Below are 8,396 nucleotides of genomic sequence, written 5' to 3' on the forward strand. Positions count from 1 at the left end.
AAATAAAAAGACCAAAATACCAAGAACTGGCCAAGATGTGGAACAATCTTATAACTTTGCTCTTGGGCCCTATAGAGAGCCACTTTGGAACATAGTTTGGCAGGTTCTTTTGAAATAAAGCTTACATACAGTTACCACACTTCTCAGCAATTCTTCTCTCAAGAGAAATAAAAATGTGTCTACCAAAAGGCTTGTGCCAAAACACTCATCAGTACTTTTTCATAATAGTCCCAAGTGACAAACAACCACAATGTCCCTCAACAGGAGAACGGATAAACAAATTGGCACACAGCCATACAGTAGGAAAAAAATTCAGCAATAGAATGAACAAGCTACTAATAAGCACAAAAACACAGACACATCTTGAAAACATTATGTTGAGCAAAAGAAGACAGGTACAAAAGAATCTGTCCTGTGTGATCCCATTAATCTGAAATTTTATTTTTTATTTTTTATGTATTTGTTGTGTTGGTTGTTGTTTTGGTACTGGGGATCTAGCCAAGGGGTGTTTTACCCCTGAGCCACATCCCCAGCCTTTTTTTATTATTTATTTTGAGATAAGTTCTCTTTAAGTTGCTGAGGGTTTCATGAAGTTGCTGAGGCTGGTTTTGAACTTTTCATCTTCCTGCCTTGGCCTCCCAAGCCTCTGGGATTACAGACATGGGCCACCCCTCCAGGCAATCTGAAATTTTAGAAATGCAGATCTAATCCATAGTGACAGAAAGTAGATTAGTGGTTGCTTGGGTCAAGTAAGAATTTATTGTAAAATGAATAAGGAAATTTTTGGAGTGAAGTAATGAATCTATGTTGTGGTAGAGTTTACATAGCAACATATTAATCAAAACTCATCAAAATGTACCCTTAGATGGAAGCTCTATATTCTATGTAAATTATGCGTGTGAGTTTACCAGCTTGTCTGGTACAGTACTTTTCCGATTTTCTCTGATTTTCTACAAAGTACCTTGTAAATAATCCTTTCTTTCTGTTTTGGTGGTGGGTACCAGAGATTGAATTTAGGGGCCTTGACCACTGAGCCACACCCCCAGCCTATTTTGTTATTTTCTTTGGAGCCAGAGTCTCACTGAGTTGTTTAGTACCTCGCTTTTGCTGAGGCTGGCTTTAAACTCAAGATCCTCCTTCCTCAGTCTCCCGAGTCGCTGGGATTACGGGCATGCCAGCCTTAGCAATTTAGCTAGACCCTAACTCAATAAAAAGGGACTGGGGGTGTAGCTAGTGGTAAAGCATGGGGGGGGGTGTCAATTCCAAGTAACAACAACAACAACAAAAAGACCATCTTACCTCCTCCCTTTTTTCTCCCCTTAGTCCCTACCCCAAAGTAAATTAGGCCTTCTGCCCAGAGTTTAACTTTTTAATCTGACTCCATCATTTCAGCTCTACCATAGAGATGTTTATCTTCATGTTCCAGGGATCTAAGAGAAGGCTGTGCAGGATGGGGATGTTAGGAGAAAGCCCTAGAAATGAATGAGAATGGCTAGATAGGGTGGGGGTAAATCTGGTTATTGAAAGGGAATCATCCCAATCCTCACTGTTTCCTAGAAGCAGCTCATTGGGCCAGGCTCTGCGGGTTGTTTTTTTTTTTAAGAGAGAGAGAGAGAGAGAGAGAATTTTAATATTTACTTTTAGTTTTCGGCAGACACAACATCTTTGTTTGTATGTGGTGCTGAGGATCAAACCCGGGCCGCACGCATGCCAGGCAAGCGCGCTACCGCTTGAGCCACATCCCCAACCCTGCTCTGTGTTTTTTGAAATGGGGTCTTACTCTATTGCCAAGACTAGCCCCAAACTCAGGGGACCAGGCCATCCTCCTGCCCCAGCCTCCTGAGTAGCTGGGACTGTAAGTGCACACCACCACACCCAGCTCCCGGTTCTGTTTTATAAGCCACCGCCCCCTCCACCTGCCCCTTTACTGCAGGAGGCCCTATCTGTTCTACCCCAGTCTAGTTTGTAGCCATCTTGAAGCTTGCCATTGCATGGCCAGATGCTGAATTGCAACCAACAGGTATTTCCCAAGCTTGGCAACATGAAGGGGTGTAAGCTGCCCCCAGGGAGCTGCAGAGGCACCAGTGCCAGTCTTCTGGGACTCAGTTCTAATGTCAACAACCTGGTTGTCTTCACACTGCACTGGCTGTGTGCCCTGTGCTCTCCCCAACACTGTTTGGTCAGACTTCCATGTTGCTTGGCTTTCCTGTCCAGGCCCTGTGGGCACAGAGCAAAAGATCTTACCCCAGGAAGCCATTATCAGTACAGAGGGGCCCATGGAGAGGGTGACTGACTCAGGGAATTTGGTGAGCAAGAAGGTTACTACTCAGGTCACTTGTTGAGGGACTCTGAGACTAAGAGAGGGACAGTGGCAACAATATAATCCTGTGGCCTAGAAGTAGGAGAGTCCCATGAAATTTTGCCTTGGTTTGAAGACCTTTGGGGACAGTGACAGTGTTTGCTCATATCTCCTAGGTCTAACTAGAAGTTAGACCATGTTCTAGATGTTTTAACTGCCTTAATGAATTTAATCTTCAGCAATGAACTCATGTGGGAAATGGAGGCCCAGAGAGATTAAATGACATACCTAGCTAGTAAGCGCCAGAGCTGAGACACATCCTCTAAGCGATACCAGCTGGCAGAAGGGAGCGCAGGTTGGCAGGTGGGGTGAGGAGCCCAGCCTCTTGGGTTGAAGAGTCAACCCAAGCTCTCCCAGGCTCAAGTACTCAGTTTACAAAAAAAGGTAGCAGAGAAGGTGAAATGTCAGCCACTGTCCAAAGCTCTGTGGTTACCCAGGGTTGAAGTTCAGGAGATTTTAGTCCCTGACACTTCACCGTGTGACTGTTCCCTGTCCCCCGGCCTCACAGGCCCTCACATCATCCCTCTGTCTTCTGCCTTCCCGCACTGCCCTTCCTACTACCAAATATTTAGGGGTGCAAACACTTTCTGAACTTGCCTGAAAACTTCCCTTTGGTGATTCAGACCTTTTAAGATTCGGTTCACCCCCTCCAGACAGCCCTCACAGGCATCCCTGGTTGGAATGACTCTGTCCCCAGCTCAGGAATTGAGATGTGATGCTCTTTCGACATCTGTCACAATTCATCTTGCATTAGGTCACTTCTCAGTGGGTCTGTCTCCCTGGGGGTGGATCCACAGCTATGCTCAGTACATAGCTGACATCTGCCCCAGGGTAAGCAAGTCATTAGGGGGTCATGGGGACGACTGTCTTGACTAACTAGAAAAAACATAGGCTTGGAGATTCTAGGAGTTCCATTTTAAAAGAGAAAATGTATGGGATTTTACTCTCAGGTCTTGTTTTCCCTAAATAGTCTTGTTGGAGTGGGTACTGGGAATTAAACTCAGATGCCCTCTACCACTGAGCTACATCCCCAGCCCTTTTTTATTTTTTGAGACAGAGTCTGGATAAATTGTGTAGGCTGACCTCAAACTTGCCTGCCTCAGTCCCCCAAATCACTGGGATTACAGGTTTAAAATATTCTATGTTCGGGCTGGGGATGTGGCTCAAGCGGTAGCGCGCTCGCCTGGCATGCGTGCGGCCCGGGTTCGATCCTCAGCACCACATACCAACAAAGATGTTGTGTCAGCCGAGAACTAAAAAATAAAATATTAAAAAATTCTCTCTCTCTCTCTCTCTCTCTCTCTCTCTCTCCTCTCTCACTCTCTCTTTAAAAAAAAACATATTCTATGTTCTATTAAAAAATAAAATGGGGGATAGTAGGGGATAGGAAAGGTAGCAGAATACAACAATTACTAATAGGGCATTATGTAAAATTGTGGATGTGTAACCGACGTGATTCTGCAATCTGCATTTGGGGTAAAATTGGGGGTTCATAACCCACTTCAATCTAATGTATGAAATATGTCAAGAGCTTTGTAATGTTGTGAACAACCAATAAAAAAAATGAAAAAAAAAATAAAATGGCTTTGGTATGACAGACATCTTACATAAATGAAGATGAGACTTATTTCTTCATCCGATTAAATTTTTTTAAAATACATTTATTTAATTTATTTATTTTTATGTGCTGAGGATTGAACCCAGTGCCTCCCACATGCTAGGCAAGCGCTCTACCACTGAGCTACAACCCCAGCCCCCATTAAATGTTAATGAATTTGTTCATTCATCACCTCAGTGGATGTTGGTTGCTCAAAACTATTCAAGTTGGCAATCTACCCCTAACACTGAATGAAGAGGCACAGCACGGTGCTGGGTTTAACTGCAGAACTGGCTGTGGAGAGATCCCACTTTATCACTTACTTGGTATGTCCCTCTAGGTAGTCATTTATACTCTCTGTGTATCAGTTTTCCCATCTATAAGATGGAGACAGTAATGATAGTACCTATCAAGGTTGTTATGAGGATTAAATAAGTTGATCTACATGTATACACACACACATACACACACACACACAGAGCATCACAACAGTAGAATGGTGTCTGGTGTGTGCCTGTAGAAACACTGGCTTTTAAATAATGATGGTGAGCATTATTAGAAAATGTGCTCTCACAGAGGCCAAGAAGGACCTCTTCAATCTGGAGAGATGAGAAGGTCCTTGCTAGGTCACTGAGCGAAGGCAGCCTGGGAATAGCACACACAAGGCTTGGGGATGAACATCAGCATGGTGAGCTGGGGAGGGGTACTGAGTGAGGCTGTAATATAACATGAGTCGGGGACAGGCTGAGAGTTGCTTGTTCTGCATATGGCTGGCTGTGCCATGCCAGGAATTCGGGCCTCCATTTGAGCCAGTGAAAGATCCTAAGTTGCAGATGAGCTGTGTGTTTGAGGCCAACCATTCTGGCAGCTGCGTGGAGGATGCAGGAGCATGGGATAAGCCTGGGGGATTTCCTGCCCTCCCTCTGCCATTAGAAGCCCTGGGAGGGAGGTTCTGACCCACAGGAAGGCAGTGATAATGAGGCCTGAGGAGATGGGCTGGGGATGTGGCTCAACTGGTAGCGCGCTCGCCTGGAGCGCGTGCGCCCCGGTTCGATCCTCAGCACCACATACCAACAAAGATGTTGTGTCCGCCGAGAACTAAAAAATAAATATTAAAAATTAAAAAAAAATTTTAAAAAAATGAGGCCTGAGGAGGGTCTAGATGGGACAAGAAAACCCCATGGGACATGAGGTCTGGTGGGATGGTATAGGAGAGGGGAGAATCTGCAGTGGCCCCCAGGTATCTGCCCCAAGCCACCATGCCACCTGGTGTTAGTGACCAAAACAGGGCACACAGCAAGAAGATCAGACAGGTAGTACTCCTCTGCCTGTGGGGTATTCCCCAGGCTCCACCCAAGATTCATGCAGGGCACTCGAAGGAATCACTGTGTCTTACTCCTTTCTGAACGCACCCTCGCCCTCCCTGCCCAGCCCAGCACCACCCCAGGCACCAGCTCCAGGCTCAGGGACCTTAGATGGAAGGAATTTAATGGAGTCTAAGCTTCCTCTTTGCTCAAACTTGGATGGCCCTCAACCTGGCTGGCCTCTGGGTTACTGCTATGCTGCCATGGGGGAGTCTGAGAGAAGTCACCCTTCCATTTGAGGGTGGCTCTGCTGTCAGCCCCAGAGCTGCCACTTCAACCTTGGGACTGGGCCCTCTTCAAACCTTCCCACCTACCCACAGCAGAGAACCTTGGGGAAAATGGGTGGGACCTGGTGAGGAGTGTGGCAGGGACAGCAAAGCGACCAGCCTCGTGTTACTGGTCCCACAAAACCACAGCACCACGGAGACATCCATGCACAAAAACGATGCAATACTTATCAGAATCCCCCTTCCCATCTCCCATTCCTGTCAGTCACCCAAGCAGGTCTGCCCCAGAGTGAACCCACAGCTCTTGAGGCCTTCTCTAATTCCCACAGGGCCACCAGAAAGGACAGTTAATACAAAAGATGCCAGTTTGACATAAATCCAGAGACGGTCAGAAGCCAGCAAACTGAGCACCCAGAAGGTGGCCCTCTCCCTTGGAGCAACCTCAACTTAACAGGTATGAGCTGGGATGCCCTGAGAGCTGGGGGGCAGGAGCCCACACAGTGTGTAGAGTGTGCATGCATGTGTAATCGTGTGTGTACCCGAGTGTCCGTGTGCCCATGTGATCACATCTGGGTAAGCGTGTGCTCAGTGTGCATGGGGGGGGGGGCTGCATGCTCATACTTGAAAGCAGATGCTTATATTCCACGTCTGTGCTGCCCATTATGTGTGTCTGTGTGTGTCCTTGGGTATCTGTGCAACACATGCACATGTGTGGGTGAGGCCCATCTACGGGAAGGGTAAGGTTGTCGGGGTACATTTTTGCAAACTTGCTGGTCTGTTTGTGGGCAGGCAGGTGGGAGTGGGCTTGAGTCTGGTGGGGGCGGAAGCCCTGTACTTGTTGAGGGATTTCTGTCCAGGTGTTCAAGAATGAGGACAGGACAGGTGAGGTGGGGCAGTCATCTTTCTGTCTACGGCCCTGCCTGTCTTTCTTGTCCTTTCTGGGGTCAACTCCCAAGGCAGTTACTTGTGCCCAAAGCACTGTAGTCTGACACTCAGGCCTGGGCTGGCCTGCCCAGCACGAAGGCATAGTGTCCTTGGAGGCCCTGAGGAAGGATGAGATCAATTTCTTGAAGTTGAAAAGGGGCCTGTGGAAGTGTGGGGTGGGAGCAGGAATTCACTTCAGTTGTTCCAACAGTGACTGACACAACTGGGAAGGCCGCACACAACGAGGAGGCTCTGTTCTGGGAGTGGGGATCTGGATGACACACTCACAGATCCCTAAAGGCTGGGGGTCTCTAGGAGCAGCACCTTAACTAGGTCATACGTGATGAAGAGACTGTCAGAAGAAGGAAGAGGGAGGGAAGGGGCTTTCAGTGGCAGAAATGACCTGAGCAAAGGCACTGAGGCAGAAAAATGCAGGGTACACTCAGGTAAGGCAGAGTTGGAAGCACCCTTTGAAGGCCTCTGGAGACGGCCTTCTTCATGTTCACGGGAAAAGACTAGGGCCCAGAAAGAGGAAGTGCTTCTAAGACCTAGAAGCAGAAATGAGGTCTTCTGACTTCGGGTCAGTGCTCTTTCCACTGCCCCAGAAAATCTGCAAGGGAGAAAGCCCAGAGAAGGACATAGGTTTTATTTCCTTTGCTTTCTTATTCCTGGCTAGGGTTGAATCAGGGGGCACCATTCTTTGCCTCCCTGTTCCAACAGATTGTTGTTCCTGAATAAGTCACCTGTTTGGGCCATCATCTCCACCATGAAGGAGGTAGAGGCCTTGCCTCACCTGGAGCCAATTCTGACTCCTTAGCGAGCTAAAACATGTCTGTCATTCTCCGATCCCCAGCAGCTGGCAGGAGCTGCCACACAATGTAGGCGCTCAAATCGGTGTTTTGGAAAAAAGGCAGGCAGGCAGAACTCTGTCTCTCTCCTTCTAAGTCCCTTTGAGAGCCTCAGCCTCTCCCCTCCCCAGGCAGGACTAAGTGTGAAGGAGGCACAAAATCAGACAGACCTTGAAAGGGAAGGCAGGAAAGACAAATAACCTAACTGCCCAGGGGCCCTAACTTCTCCCTGTCTCTGAGCAGATGCCCTTGAGAGCGTCCTTCCTCCTGGCCTTGGCCTTGCTCAAAACTCAGGCAGTTGCTGGGCAGGGGAGGAACCTTTTATCAGAACACAGAGGAGCCTGGCTGGTCATCTTCCCCACCCCACGCCACTCACGGCCTCTGCTCCAAGAAGTGTCCCAAGCCCTCTGTCCCAATGCTAAGGCATTGGGTTGGCTCCAAAACCTCCTGTTTCTCTGGCCAATGATTCCTTAGGTTTTTGTTTTGTTTTGTTTTTAGTTCAAATAACCTTCTTTGTACAGTAAGAATTTTTTGTCCACTTCCTCCTTCTACGGTAGGAGATGTATTTCTTTTAAATTTGTAAAGCTCATATGCATGCTCAGGAAACTAACCTATGGTGACAGAAATCAGTACCATGGTCGCCTCTGGGGTGGGGACTGACTGTGAGGGAGCCCAAGGGAATTTAGGGCTGGTGGAAATATCTGAAATCTTGCTCTAGGTGATGGTTACTGGGATCTATAATCTATACATTGGTCAAAATTCTCCATTCTGTACAATTAATATTTGTGGATCTGACTATATATAGAATGTATACTTATATCTCAATAAAAACTTCTAGCATCTAGCCAGGCATGATGGTCCATGCCTGTAATCCCAATGGTTTAGGAGGCTGAGATGGGAGGATCAAAAGTTCAAGGCCAGCCTCAGCAACTTAATGAGGCTCTGAGCCATTTAAGGAGACCTTGTCTCAAAAGTGTAAAAAAAAAAAAAAAAAAAATAGCTTCTAAAAAACACATATACAGAAAAAAATGTATAGTCCAGACAGGCAGTTTAATGAATTAACAAGCCAGCATCTGT

At 47.1% G+C, this 8,396-nt stretch overlaps 1 protein-coding gene across 1 annotated transcript in view; it reads right to left on the minus strand.

The window, feature by feature from the left end:
- The window catches only part of FKBP5 (FKBP prolyl isomerase 5), a 230,794-nt gene that overhangs the window by 126,629 nt on the left and 95,769 nt on the right, over window positions 1-8,396 (minus strand). The window lies entirely within an intron of this gene.

This window comes from Spermophilus citellus (genome assembly GCF_964194105.1).
Source record: "Spermophilus citellus genome assembly, chromosome: 5".
NCBI lineage: Eukaryota > Metazoa > Chordata > Mammalia > Rodentia > Sciuridae > Spermophilus > Spermophilus citellus.